The sequence below is a fragment of the Quercus lobata genome, chromosome 2 (genome assembly GCF_001633185.2).
Source record: "Quercus lobata isolate SW786 chromosome 2, ValleyOak3.0 Primary Assembly, whole genome shotgun sequence".
In the NCBI taxonomy this organism is placed as follows: Eukaryota; Viridiplantae; Streptophyta; class Magnoliopsida; order Fagales; family Fagaceae; genus Quercus; species Quercus lobata.
Genome location: NC_044905.1, coordinates 73,281,865 through 73,292,654, shown reverse-complemented (window position 1 = coordinate 73,292,654; position 10,790 = coordinate 73,281,865).

Here is a 10,790-nt window from a genome sequence, read left to right as displayed (position 1 = left end):
TTGTAAGGACACGATTTAGTACCGAACCAAAACAGTATCGGGTTCGTACGTAAAGGGCCCAGACAATATGATTTTTAGAGCGTGGGTGTAAAGAACTAGGCTAACTGTAATCTAACCTCCCAAGGCTCAATTTTATGAACGTTCAAGGTTTTTCAGTTGATACTCTGGATATTCCCTCTTAGTGACTAATACCAATCCTTCTTTCTCCTCTCCCTTCTTTCTCTCTACTTTCCGTCTCTTCTTCTTTTTTCCTTCCCTTTTCTGTCCCGATCCCCCTTTTTTATGTTCTTCTTTTAGTTTATATATCTCCCTTTGCGCTCCATCCTCGCCGCACACGTGTAGGTTGGGTTCGGAGGATTTCTTTCTGTCCCATCTGGCACCTCCTGGAACTTCCTATGGGCAGCTGTAAGGCTGCTTCCCCACTGTTCAGGTATCACCTCCACATTAATGCGGTCAGAGAGTTGGTTGAGGGGTCATTAATGCGGAGGTAGCTGTAGTTTCAGATATTTGTTTGCCTTATCTCTTTCATCTTTAGTCGGCTACTCTACCCTTTGAGATGACTGAATTCTGAGATCTAATCGCAACGAGACCACGTCCTGATCGTTCTCGGACGCGATCGTCCTCGGATGCGTTCTGTCGAGGACCATGGTGTCCTCGGACGGGTATATGGCCTCCGATGGGCCACTGGCCCAACAATCCTGAACCCATTCTGAATCCTATGGGCCTATTAGTCGAACGATCCCCACAATAGCCCCTCAAAATCCTACTTTTCGACTCTTCAGGAGAAAAGGTGGATTTTGACGTCATAAGCCTGCACCTGTGCGCGTTTTGGGGCATGCCCCTGACGCTTCAGCACTCCGGTTTTGGTAGCATTAAATTCTGACAACTCCCTTGTCTCCCACGTTCGACGGTGAGATCCAAATCTAACGGTGGGGGGCTTCTCTTGTTTTGTGAGCGGGAATTTTACCGCTCACAACCTTCACATGACTATAAAGGCGCTCCCAAATTGAACCTGCACCTTGTCCTTAATGGTTACGTGGTTCCAGAGTTTATACATTGAATCTGCCTTCTTCCAGTCTTCACTGTTCTCCTGGCGACTACAAATAATCATACGTTGTCCGAGGTCCTTCTTTTGAACCTGTAAGTCCTCTTGAAGCTTTTGCCATTGTTTTTCTACACCAAAAAGTTTTTTCTCTACTAAGTCTCTTTAGAAAAATGGGGAAACAGAGGAATCCCTTTCGGCGTCTCGTTGACTCCGAGGAGGGTATTAGAAACTTCCGCTCTAAGTACAATATCCCACCTATGGTAGGGATGAGGTATGCAGCCCAAGGGGAGTGGGTTGACGCCAGGCAAACTGGGGAGGTGGTTATCCCCATGATCGCCTTTATTGAAGGCGGGATGACCATCCCCATGGGCAGTATCACTAGGGGTTATCTTAATTTCTTTAGGCTATCCCCCACCCAATGCGCTCCCAATATGTTTAGGGTTCTGGGGAGTATAGACGCTTTGAATCAGAGAATGGATCTAAACCTATCCCATCACGACGTGAATTGGGTATACAGCCTTCACCGCCTAACTGACCAGGATTATTATCTCAAGTCGAGATATCCTGCAGTGAGGCTAATTCAGTGCCTCCCTACTTCAAATAAGTACTTAAAGGAGGATTTCCTTATTTTTTCTGGGGAATGGCATGATGGTCTACCTTGCCCGACAGTAGAAGGAACATCAGGTGGGTGCAAAGTTACAGACCTATGCCACTTAGCTCGCGAACACATTTTTCTTACCTTTATTATTTTCGGGTCTTGCAAATTTAACTTTAAAATTAATGGTTTTGCAGATAGACGCTACACGAAGCCCAATCTCAGATTAGTCAATAAAGCGAGCCTAGACAGATTATTGAAAGCCGAAATATACGTGAACGAGGCTGATGGTCAGCTACGGGCAGCCCATTTAATTCTTGGCTACACCCCCCTTTCTTTTGGCTTTCAGGCGCCGAAGTACGTGATTAGGGCACGCGATCCTCGGCTTCGCCGTATCAGTGTTGCCTACGAAGGGTTCGTTGTTCCAGAGGGTATCCCACTTCCCAAACACACACCTCTCACAGAGTCTCTTCTCGTGGCCAGCGTCTCGGCGGGGCCTTCTTTACCCTCATCTTCCTTCAAAAAAAAGGGAACCAATAGAAAAAGGAAAAGGGGAAAAAATAAGGAAATCGTTGTAACAGTGTCTGAATCCACGGACGACTTAGAGATTCTTGATCAGCCCACAAGCCCCGAGGAAAGTTCTGACGGGATGGGGGTACACAGGAAACCCCAGAAAAGTTTAATGGAGCTGATGGAAGGTCAACAGGGAGAGGCTGCACCTGCCCAAGCAGTACCATCTCTGGTTTCATCTCTTCCAGCCAGGTCTCCTCCTACAGTTTCTCGCCACCCTCCTCAATATTCTCCGCAACCAACGCCGACCAGTGCTGCCGAGCAAGAAAAGCGCAGAGAACAGAAGGGTAAGGAGGTGATAGATGCGAGTAAATCTCACCCCACTCGAGAGGAGGATGTCCAACGAGCTGCAAAGCAGCAGAAAACTAGGCACGCCGCTACGCGGGGTCAAGAGAAATCCGATTCCCCACGCCCCGATTCACAGGCGTGGCTGCCAGCTCCTATGCTCGGTGGGGAGCCCCTGCGAGACGATGCCTCTATAAGGGACTTCAACGGCGGCATTGGGTGTCATGTAGCCTCGGCCATAGAGGAGGCCTTATTGCTCCCAAAGGATATGGCTGAGATAAAGAAGGTGCGGAAGAATCAACTCATCCTTGACAATAAACGATATTTGGGCATGGTGAGATACCGTTTTTTACACTGTTTCATTGTGCGACTGTTGCTTACTAATGCGCATTTTTCATTAGCTAGGACGCTAATTCACACCCCGTTTCTTACAGATCATCCAAAATACTTTCAAGCTCGACGAGATGCTCAATACTTGCTCCAACCAGCTAGATGGTGAAAGGAAAAGAAGGGCAACGGCTGTACAAACCTTGTCCAAATCTGAACAGGATTTAATCGCCGCAAGGAAAAAACTACAGGTCGAAGAAGAAGCTCGCAAGAATGCTGAATTGACATCAGAAGGTTACCAGAAGCAGACCGAGGAACAAGCCAAGCTTCTGCGCGAAGCGAATGCCGAGCTGAAGAAGACTCAGGAGCAAGTTCTTGTTCTTAAGAAGCATCTGGAAGAGACTCAGAAGCTAAGGGAGAAAGCTGAAAAGCTCAAAGAACAAGCCGAGAAAGCGAAAATCAAGTCCGAACAGGCGATGAATGAAGCCGAGCAGAGGGGCTATGAACTTGGGATAGCTGAAACTGAGAAGGCCCTCAGAGCCGAAGTTCCGGAGGTGTGCCGCATCTTCTGCGCGAGAACCTGGAGTGAGGCTCTGGACCGTGCTGGGGTTGAAGCCTCATCGGAACTACGTAAGCCAGAGAACGTATATTACCCCGAAGCGATACGCTCTTCAGCGCCTCAATCGTACCAGGCTGATACCCCTTCCCCAGCTATTAACCCTAACGAGGAGGCTCTGCCTCGCAATTCCCCTCCAGGAGCTTCCCCCAACAAACCCACCACTGCTTCAAAGGCAGAGACGGTCTCACAAGGTTTTCAACAAGAATTGGACTCCACAGTTCAATCAACTGGGGACATTACCAAAAAGTAAAAAAGTAGAAACTGTTTTGTAACTTTGACTAGACATTTAATAGAGTACTTTCTCGTTTAGCTTCTTATCATTCTGATGACTCTAAGTTATCTTCACCCGTACTTACTTTGTCGTCGTAATTTTGTATGGGTCTATCCTCAATCACCTTTTTCATTATACGCCAACCGTGCATTCGGGGCTTTCTCTTTCTGACTCTTTAATGAATATTCATAGGGCATTATTTTCACCAAGTTTATGATTTAGAAAGCTCATCACCGCTCTATTTACCATTTAATAATTCGATACACCACTTAGCAGGTCAATTTCTACCGAGTTTACGGTCTGAGGACTTGACATGACCTAGTTTCTGTTCAACAGTTCAGTATGAATGATAGGATGTTAATTTCCACTAAGTTTGCGATCTGAGGACCTGGCATAACTTAGTTTCTGTTTAACAATTCAGTATGAATGATAGGATGTTAATTTCCACTAAGTTTGCGATCAGAGGACCTGGCATAACTCAGTTTCTGTTTAACAATTCAGTATGAATGATAGGATGTTAATTTCCACTAAGTTTGCGATCCGAGGACCTGGCATAACTCAGTTTCTGTTTAACAATTCAGTATGATAGGATGTTAATTTCCACTAAGTTTGCGATCCGAGGACCTGGCATAACTCAGTTTCTGTTTAAGGTTCTAAGCATAGTTTCTTTAATTCAGATGCGATCCAGTGACAATATGAATGACCTAAATAAGCTAGCCGTACCATCGCGCTCTCCCTTCGTTCTTCAATCAGGTCTAGACTTTTTTCCAACATTGCATCATTGTTGCTAGAAGAGAATGCACTGGTCTTCAATGTCGGGAATCCAGTTTCCAGGGGAATAACGGCCTCGGCCCCATAGGTCATGGAAAAGGGAGTTTCTCCCGTCGAACGTCGGGGTGTTGTTCGATACGTCCAAAGCACATGTGGTAGTTCTTCCACCCATTTTCCTTTCGCGTCGTCTAGTCTCTTCTTAAGCCCATTGACAATGACCTTGTTAACAGCTTCAGCCTGCCCATTGCCTTGCGGATAAGCTGGAGTGGAATATCTGTTTCTTATTCCCAGTTCTGAACAGTATTTCCTAAAGGCATTGCTATCGAACTGGAGCCCATTGTCCGAAACAAGAGCTCGTGGGATTCCAAATCGCGTAACAATGTTCTTCCAGACAAACTTCTTCACATCTACGTCCCGGATGTTCGCCAAGGGTTCAGCTTCAACCCATTTAGTAAAGTAGTCTGTGCCGACCAGCAGGTACTTCTTGTTTCCTATAGCTTTAGGAAAAGGGCCGACAATGTCCAGCCCCCATTGTGCAAAGGGCCAAGGGCTCGAAAGAGGGTTAAGAACTCCTCCGGGTTGGTGGATATTCGGAGCATATCTTTGACACTGATCGCATTTCTTAACGTACTCCTGCGCTTCTTTCTGCATATTCGGCCACCAATAACCTTGCGTTAGTGCTCGGCATGACAGGGACCTTCCTCCGGTATGGCTTCCACAAATGCCCTCATGCAACTCTTCCAGGATTGATTCTGCGGTCTCAGGAGGCACGCAGAGCAAGTATGGCCCAGAGAAGGACCGTCTATATAGCTTTTTATCCTCGGATAACCAGTACCGAGGTGCTCTCCTTCGTATTTTCTCAGCTTCCACCTTATCCTCGGGCAACACGTCATTGTCGAGAAATTTTAATATAGGGTCAATCCAGCATGGCGTCAGACTAGCTTGACGAATTTGGCAAACTTCCTTTTCTGGGGAAGCGGGAGTATGCAAGTCTTCGACAATAATTACCCGAGGGAAACTTCGTACTGAGGAGGTGGCAAGGGTCGCTAAGGAGTCTGCGTGGGTATTTTCACCTCGTGGAATATGTAATACGTCAAAAGATTCGAACTCTGTTCGCATATGCCTAACCCGGTTCAGATACCCTTGCATCCTTGGGTCTCTGGCCTCCAACTCTCCAGTCACCTGGCCAACGACCAGCTTCGAGTCCGAGAACAGTTTCACCGCCTTTCCGCCCATTTTATGGACCATGCTCATTCCCATTATCAGAGCTTCGTACTCTGATTCATTGTTAGTAGCTGAGAACCCTAGTCTTAGCGACTTCTCGATGATGACCTCTTCGGGAGATATCAGAACCAATCCCAATCCAGCTCCCCGTTGGTTTGCGGCCCCATCCACGTATACCTTCCATACCGGCCCTCCTGGAGCGGATATTACGCCAACCGATTTTTCATCCATGTGATCTTGATTCCTACTAACTTCCTCAGGGCACTCAGCGAATTCAGCTACCAGATCGGCAAGAACTTGACCCTTCACAGAGGTGCGGGGCATGTATTTGATGTCAAAAGCACCCAGAATCGTTCCCCACTTGGCAATTCTGCCGGTATAGTCAGCACTTCTAAGTATGGATTTGAGAGGCAATTGGGTCAAGACAACTACAGTGTGAGCTTGAAAATAGTGCGGAAGTTTACGTGTTGCATGAACGACTGCTAGTATGGCCTTCTCTAACGACAGATATCTCACCTCGGCTTCATGGAGGGATTTACTCACATAATAAACCGGCCTCTGGACGCCACTGTCTTCTCGCATCAAGACGAAACTGACTGCGTGAGGAGCTACCGCCAGATAGGCATACAACACCTCATCCACTTCAGGGCTAGACATGATAGGCGGTTTGGATAAATAGTCTTTCAACTGCTGGAACGCCTCAGCGCACTCCTCGGTCCATTCGAATCCCTGCCACTTATGTAACAGACGGAAAAAAGGACGACACCTTTCAGCCGATCTGGAGATGAACCGGTTCAACGCAGCAGTCATCCCCGTCAACCTCTGGACTTCCTTTGGATTTCGAGGCGCTTGCAAATCGTTAATGGCCCTAATCTGATCTGGATTCACCTCAATTCCCCTATGGGTCACCATGTACCCCAAGAATTTCCCGGAACCTACACCAAAGGAACACTTCGAAGCATTCAGGCGCAACTTATGCTCTCTTAATATCCCGAAGATGCTAGTGAGGTCCTCCACATGTTCAGTCACTACCTTGCTTTTCACCACCATGTCATCAATATAAACTTCAATACTTCTGCCCAGCTGTGGCTCAAACATTTTCGTCATCATGCGTTGGTAGGTAGACCCAGCGTTTTTGAGACCGAAGGGCATCACCTTGTAATGGTAGTTCCCAATCGGGGTCACGAAAGCGGTTTTTTCCTGATCATCAACGGCCAGTGGTATTTGGTGATATCCTTGAAAGGCATCCAAGAAACTCATCCTAGGGTGGCCCACGGTTGCATCCACCAACTGGTCAATCTTGGGCATAGGAAATGGGTCTTTAGGGCAGGCCTTATTAAGATCGGTGAAATCAACGCACACTCGCCACTTCCCTGTTTTCTTCTTTACTACCACCGTATTGGCCAGCCATTGGGGATAAAAGACTTCTTTAATAGCCCCAGCCTATTTCAGCTTGGCGACTTCACTTCTAACTGCCTCGGCATGCTCTTTCGATGGTCGCCGAGGGATTTGTCTCCTAGGGGGAATGGCAGGGTTCACGTTGAGCCGGTGGCAAATGAAACTTGGGTCTACTCCTGGGGCTTCATACGGGTCCCATGCAAAGACGTCCACATTGGCTCGGAGGAACTCCAGCAAACTCGCTTTCTCTTGTAGAGGCAGCTTAGCCCCAACCCGGAAGAATTTTTCTGGATCATCAGCGACAATCACCTTTTCCAGATCTTCACACTCCACCCCATTGGTTAGTATGTCTAAACCCGACGCTGGGGGCTTTAATTGCTATGACTCATTATCGGATGTAGCCGAGGTTTCTGCCTCTAGCCGATGCTGAATGGCCGCTACTTGGCATTGCCGAGCAGCCGCTTGGTTCCCTACTATCTCCAGCACTTGGTCTCCAGATGGATACTTCACCTTCTGATGTAGGGTGGACGAAACCGCTTTGAGTACGTGAAGCCAAGGTCTGCCCAAGATGGCCGTATATGGAGAATAAACATCTACGACAATAAAATCCACCTCCACCACCTCCGTGCCTGACTGTACGGGCAACCTGATTAGCCCCATAGGAATGACCAACCTCCCCTCAAAACTGACTAGAGGGGAATTATAGGTCGTCAAGTCCCCCGGTTTCAAACCTACCCCCTTGTACAAATCCGGATACATCACATCCGCAGCGCTCCCCTAATCAACCATCACTCTTCGGACATCGTACCCACCAATCCTCAGCGTGATCACCAAGGCATCCTCATGGGGTTGTATAGTTCCAATCAAATCCTCATCTGAAAAACCCAAAATCAAAGGGACACGCCTCTTGGCTCTCTTCGATGCTTAAGAACGATCCTCGGCGGGGAACCGGGACACCGACGACACTCTTGTGGGGCAAGAGCCAGTCCTTCCCGGGGCCGCAAAGATGACATTGATCGTTCCCCAGGGTAGCCTTGACAAGGCATCCCCCCGCACCTCAGAACCTGCCTGGCTCGCCCTTCCGCTGGAATGGTGCAAGAGTTGCTTTAATTTCCCTTCTCAGACCAACTGCTCCAAATGGTCCCATAAATTCCTACAGTTGTCTGTCGTGTAACCATGGTCTTGATGGTAATGGCAATACAAACTCGGGTTGCGCTTTGTAGGCTCTCCCGCCATCCTGTTCGGCCATCTAAAGAATGGCTCATCCTTTATCTTCTCCAAGACCTGTTGAACAGGCTCCCGAAACACTGCATTAACGGCCTGGGCATCTGCCGAGGCCGACTGCCCAGCGAAGTCCCTCCTTGGTCGATTATTATTATAACGATCCGACCTGAAATCCCTTCTCTCCTGGGGGATCACTTTGGCCTTTCCCTTCCCCTGATGTTGGTCCTCCTCTATTCTCTTGTACTTCTCTATTCTGTCCATCAGCTGGCGCACACTGGTGACAGGTTTGCCCGTCAAAGATTTCCTCAAGTCGTAGTCAGCTGGGAGACCGGCTTTGAAAGTGGTTATAGCCACCGCGTCATTCTTCCCCCCTATCTCGTTAAACATTTCCCAGTACCTGTCCGAGTAGCTCTTGAGAGTCTCACCCTCTCGCATAGACAAAGTCAACAAGGAGCCCAGAGGCAAGGGAGTTCTGCTGCATGTAATAAAGCGAGCGCCAAAAGCCTAGGTCAGTGCTTTGAAGGATCCCACAGAATTGGCCCTTAAGCCATTGAACCACCTCATCGCCGTTGGACCCAAACTCGATGGAAAAATTTTGCACATCAGAGTATCATCCCTGGAATGAATAGCCATCTTCTGGCTGTAATAACTTACATGTTCCACCGGATCCGAGTGGCCATCATACAGAGAGAACGTAGGTTGATTAAACCGCCGAGGATGGGTAGCATCATCTATGCTTCTTGTAAATGGTGATTTGGAAATCTGACTCAATACTTTGTTCATCGCATCGTTTCCCAAGCCCCTGCTAGTGGGACTTTTACGCCTACGCCTATGACGACGCTCCTCTTCGTAGGAGAAAGTTTCGCTTTGCGGAGTCCTCGACCTCCGCCTGTAACTAGTTTCATCCGACTCCCCGGATGATAGTTCAAAGCGAGGTGGTGAACGTTCCCATCGTGCATGGCACAACTCTCTCTTCAAGTCCGCAATCTCACGTTGCAAATCCCCATCATGCTTCACGTGGGAAACGTGACTCTTCCCGCGTGTACGGGTTCTCGTGGTATGAGTAGTATGTATACTCCCCTCCTGGACTTCCCTCTGTTCGGGACCTCTTCGAGGACCACCGTGCTGAGAGCCCCTTGACTCTGCCTGATGCGGGCTGATATCACCCTGATGCAGCCCCGTTGCGGGGTGAGGCAGTTCCACTCCTTCCATCGAAAACGTTGTATTAGAGGTTACAAAAGCTAACACAAGTTCTCCCCACAGACGGCGCCAATTGTAAGGACACGATTTAGTACCGAACCAAAACAGTATCCGGTTCGTACGTGAAGGGCCCAGACAATATGATTTTTAGAGCGTGGGTGTAAAGAACTAGGCTAACTGTAATCTAACCTCCCAAGACTCAATTTCATGAACGTTCAAGGTTTTTCAGTTGATATTTCGGATATTCCCCCTTAGTGACTAATACCAATCCTTCTTTCTCTTCTCCCTTTTTTCTCTCTACTTTCCGTCCCTTGTTCTTTTTTTCTCTCTTTTTTCTGTCCGATCCCCCCTTTCATGTTCTTCCTTTAGTTTTTATATCTCCCTTTGCGCTTCATCCTCGCCGCACACGTGTAGGTTGGGTTCGAAGGATTTCTTTTTGTCCCATCTGGCACCTCCTGGAACTTCCTATAGGCAGCTGTAAGGCTGCTTCCCCACTGTTCAGGTATCACCTCCACATTAATGCGGCCAGAGAGTTGGTCGAGAGGTCATTAATGCGGAGGTAGCTGTAGCTTCAGATATTTGTTTGCCTTATCTCTTTCATCTTTAGTCGGCTACTCTACCCTTTGAGATGACTGAATTCTGAGATCTGATCGCAACGAGACCACGTCCTGATCGTTCTCGGACGCGATCGTCCTCGGATGCGTTCTGCCGAGGACCATGGTGTCCTCGGACGGGTATATGGCCTCCGATGGGCCACTGGCCCAACAATCCTGAACCCATTCTGAATCCTATGGGCCTATTAGTCGAACGATCCCCACATATATATATATATATATATATAATTACAAGAATAGAAGATGATGGATATGATTCTTAAAAATGTTTCCATTGAAAACATTAAAATGTGTTAATTGAGTTAAAAAGTTATTAGTCAAATAGAAAAAAAAATGTTAAATGACTTTTAATATTACTACCTTAATAATAATAACATAGTCCAATAAGTTTTTAAATTAGATAGTGAAGGAAACTTGGAATTTTTTTAAAAAAATAAAATTATATAAAAAAAGGGCAAAAACAAAACAGATTCCAAGTCTCCAGCACCAGATAATGATGTCTCCTTGTGCTTGTAAAATTGACAAAGTCATTCAATTATGAAATTTAATAATCATTAATATAAGAGAAATGATATGTCCACAATATTTTCACAATAAATTATAAGTAGCAGGTTGTTACTAGTTATTATTGTTAGGGCAAAAAAGTA